This window comes from Eschscholzia californica, unplaced genomic scaffold (genome assembly GCF_041429995.1).
Source record: "Eschscholzia californica isolate CP2 unplaced genomic scaffold, dmEscCali1.0.p SCAF_2, whole genome shotgun sequence".
Classification (NCBI taxonomy): domain Eukaryota; kingdom Viridiplantae; phylum Streptophyta; class Magnoliopsida; order Ranunculales; family Papaveraceae; genus Eschscholzia; species Eschscholzia californica.
Window position 1 is genome coordinate 39582766 of NW_028238309.1, and position 4668 is coordinate 39587433.

A 4668-nucleotide genomic window follows, 5' to 3' on the forward strand; every position below is an offset into this window, starting at 1 on the left:
GATGCAACGACCATAAGGGGTTCTCCCCATGACTGTTACAACCTCATCGGGCATGTGAGGAAGCCTTCAGTCGACTCTTGTTTAAGAGTCGCCTAAAGGCCAACTTGGGGCGGAGCTGAGGCTCAGCCCCTAGTGGCTGAGGTTGGACCGTTGGGGCTTAAGCCTAATATTTGAGCCTAAGCTCCACCGGGTTGGAGTTGCTCTTACGAGGCATGCGATTGTATCTGGTATGTTCATTATCCTTCTATAAGAACCAAATAGTCACCCTCATAAATCAATCGCGTTTTTAATTCAACACGAGCTAAACCAATTACGACTTAGGTCGATTACACAAAATTACCTTCCATTTCAGAAGGTATCCTCTACTGTTTTTCACTTAACTTAGGTCTAACCAATCAAGATTTGAAAAGATACAATAAACTGTTGGAATCAAACACTTTTATCTCAGTAGGTAATATTTTTTTGGTTGAAATTATATTATATAATAAACTGTTTTGTAAATATGAACTTGAGGTAATCTATTATATAAAACACAAAATTTTGTGTTGACTAGGACAAACCAAAAGACAAATCAGCCGTTCGTTCTCTTTGTTCTTAAGTTTTGACCGTTTGATCTCTTATCTACCTAGAAATATCATAATTCGTTCACCCACTCACTAAATCTATTATACAGATGTAAATCATGGTCATCCGTTTTATATATCTCTAAATCTTGACATTCTAATTCATTATCTTCAAATCTCAACCCTAACATATCTTACCCTCACAAATCACTCATCAAACCTCCTTTAAATGTCCTTCACCAAATGGTCATTATCTATTATATAAAATAGGATGGTGAGTGCTGACTAGGACAAACTCAAAGACAAACTCTGAGACAAAGTACTCAGAAATAAATTTAGTCGTCCGTCTCAAATCAACCTTAATAACGTTGAAAAAACTCACCGTTAATAACCCACTATCTTTCGTTAAATCTCACCGTTAAAAATCTTCTCACATCAAATGTTGGTCGTCCATATCTGGCAGTGAAAAATCAACCTTATTCTTAGCAAATCGTTTATCACCATCTTCAGTTTCAGCAAATCATGGGTAATCTCATCAAATCTCTCTTCCAATTCCTATCGCAAATCTCTCTCAATGATTCCTAACGACCAAAGATGATATTTTTCCCTTGATTTCATCCTTTAAGATGACTATTGATGAGCCATGAAGATGTCTCATTTGAATCTCTTAACTTGGGCTAGTTAGCCCAATTCGAGCCGTTACTCTGATAATTTGTTTGTTTCTCTTTCCCAGGTGCCTTTTACGGAGTTCAGTGCGAAAAACCGACAAAAACGGGAGAATGACACATAAAAGAGCATTTTGGTCATTTGGAGATTATGGTAACTATGCCAATTTTGACGCTCAGATAAAAGCAGAATCCAAGATGAACCCAATGGCGAAAACGGAAGTCAAATCGGAGTCCGCACGACAAAACTAGAGCAAGTCAAAGTTTGAGTCAAAGATAGTGGACCAAATCAAATAAATAACACGTGGTGTGCATCTGACCATGCACGTTGGATTTTCGGTACATTTTCGGGCGACGAGGGAGTGGTTAAGGATACCACGGGGTCCATGCTTCTGTACACCTGAATGGAAGACGCAACCGTACTCCCTTAGTCACGTGGATCAATCTAACGGCTGTGGCTTATTATTCTTGATCCCGCATCTTTGAAATACGTTGGCACATTATATTGGTTACTTTGAGAAGCACCATATCAACCCTTATTCCCAACAAACGAGGCAGCACTTTTGGGGAGTTCGTTTCTTCCCCTTTTTGCCTCTCATCTCATACATAGCCATTAAATATATATATACGAGGGTGTAACCCGTGCCCGTAGGGCACGGACAGTATTTCTGAACGAATGGCGTGGTTGTGCATTTTTCTTTTTCTGATTGACATCGAGCATTTATTTTTGGAAATCATCTAGACACAACAACAAAATCGTGACCTTCAGAATGTTCATTATGTTCGACAAAGACTTGTGTCAATGTTTGTTAGCCTGCAAACCGAAATCATGTTCGTTTATTTGTTGTTCTTCATTATTTTGTTCTAGACAACCAATGATTCATCACTTATACGGCCATATACTAACTGTCTTTTTGTGAACGCTAATATGCATAAAGTATGACTTCAAAATATCATTAATGTTTTAAAAAATGATTTCTAAAACTTCTATCTTCATTTAATTAAGAAGATTCATTTTAATACATGAAACCCAAACATAGTCTTTCACCAATTAAGAAGATCCAAGTCCCCTATTTTTTTTGTCTATTATGCTGAAAAGAAGAAGCTCAACTCAAGCTTCTGGTGCGGAGAGCACTAACCGCTGCCTTGACCTGGTAAAAAACAACGCAAAGAGATAAAATAAAAGAAAGTGAACATACTATCAACCCAAAACTTATCTGCTAGCAAAACTGTAATAACCAACCACATTAATAATTTAACTACATTAAAATCATGAATCGTTTACTGAGCACAGTAAAATTACAGTATAATGTGACATAAATAATCGCATTCGTCCCATACAAATCAAAGTGCTGGCACTAAAGTTGAACTCATGACCTCACTACCATCAAAGTGCTAGCAAAGTTGAACTCATGACCTTACAAATCAAATGCATTGAAGAGCTAAAGATATAATCTGAAGCATTTATGGAGATAAGCATGAGCTAACAAAGAAGTAAACAAACGTCAAAGAGTAGTTAAAATCAATTCATTAACCCCTTCTTACTGTTGGGTACATTGGACCCTCTTGGAACAACCATGCATATCTTCATCCTCTTCGTATGCCTATTGAACTTGGTATAGAAGAATCATATATTCCTTTATATTCACATCATGTATTATTGTTTCTTTCCATTTGTCCAACTCCATGTCTATAATTTGAGTTACTACCCTAGCAGAAACAGTCTCTAGTGATTTGCACAGTTTCAGAGTCAAATAGTCAGGGCTCCACAACAAAATGTATGTATAGCATTTTCCAAATGAATGGCCTCTGGTACATCGACATTCTACATCATTTATCGCCCTCAACACCTTTTAACTTCAAAACCTTGAACAAAAAGTAATAAAAATAAACCAAATAAGATAGCGGATAACTTACGTGCATAAATAACATTTATGGATGAAAAAAATAATCACAATATAAACGTTTGAACTGAATATATCTCTTCACTATTTTATCGAAAACTAATTCAAAATATTATGAACGAAAACAAATATTAAGATTGAATTAAGAAGAACTTCTAGAATGAAAACTAGTTACAGTTTCTTCTAACACGTAGTCAGTTCAAACATTCGTTCAAACACATAATGCACACATTTCTTCAAAAACCATATTTGGTTGACCAAAATTGAGCGACAGTGCGTCTCATCCGTCTCTGCCTAATTGTCAGTTTAAAATTGAGCTAATAGTCATGCAGACTATACCGATTGTTCTTTTAAGTTAACTTATCAAACAAAACTAAAGAGAAAGAAAGAAAAAGTAGTAGAGGAAGAGAGAAGGATAAACGAACCTTGCAGCCGAATTTGAGGAAGACACCGGTTAGGGTTTCCATCAAAGAAGTCTTCATTGAGCATATACGGTGGTACCTAAACAAAGTTGAAGAGCTTAGTCATAAATCTCAAATTCTTCTTCACCAATTGAAAAAATATCTACCAACTCCATTATCAAATTGCTTAACTCGAAATGAACCTAAATTATGAAATCTATATGAAATCATATACAGGCGTAAACAAAATTCTCTACAAATAAGTTCACACAATTGCTTAGGAAATTCAAGAATGAGGGTTTTGAATCATTTATACCATCAAAAGGTATGAAAAGACTGCTCCAAGTATACCATCAAAAGAAATGTATTCCTTTGTTATGATCACGTTCATATTTGTGAGAAGTTGAACTACTTCCAAGAGAATTCCTATAAAATTAAACTCTTTTGCTCTTTTAGTATATCTTAAACTTTCAACCATTTTATCATCAATTTTATTAATCATGTAAAGAAAGGTTGAAATAATTACCCTATAAAAGCCTATTGAGAATTTAAAAAATGATTCAGGCATTTCATCATTCACCTGAACTACAGTAGCATGCTCAGAAGTAATAGCAATTAGTAGAAGTTACAAAACAACAAAAACTGGTAGAAGTTATAAAACAGATTGAAACATCAACCTAAACAATGGAAGATTCTTATAAGCCATGAACCATATAACCCCTAAAATTCCCCTAAATTGATTCGTTACAAAATGAGTTAGGAAGAACAACATACCTGCCCGCAGTGCTTCGCTTTTGAAGCCCTAAGTAGCTTAGTGCATAACCCTAAATTGAAAAAGAGAGGAAGCCTCTGAGCTAGGGTTTTCTTTGGGGGATTCTATTAGGTTAATGTTAAACCCAGGTAATTTTTAGTGAACTAACTAATTGAAAGAAGAAAACAAACCAAATTGGAAATCTATATAGTAAGGGAACAATAACATCAATGGTGTTGGCGATGAGAGATGAGTTGGAACAGTGGAGCGGAGGAAGCAGACCTTGAGAGAGGGGATTTGAAATTTTTGAGAAAGAGGGGGAAAGTGCGTGAAAGAGAGAAAGAAATGGAAGAGCGGGAAGACAGATTTGGGGGATGACGGAAA

The 4668-nt window shown here is 35.8% G+C and overlaps 1 long non-coding RNA gene across 2 annotated transcripts; it reads right to left on the bottom strand.

Moving 5' to 3' along the window:
- Positions 1-2203: 2203 nt before the first annotated feature.
- Positions 2204-4297, bottom strand: LOC147557831 (uncharacterized). 2 transcript variants are annotated; one of them, XR_015235362.1, is made up of 4 exons: positions 4114-4297; positions 3850-3959; positions 3558-3633; positions 2204-2379 (listed from the first exon to the last, which is right to left on the bottom strand). It is a non-coding gene; the product is annotated as an uncharacterized LOC147557831 (long non-coding RNA). The 2 variants fall into 2 exon arrangements; XR_015235361.1 differs by lacking the exon at positions 2204-2379 and adding an exon at positions 2459-3094.
- Positions 4298-4668: the final 371 nt, after the last annotated feature.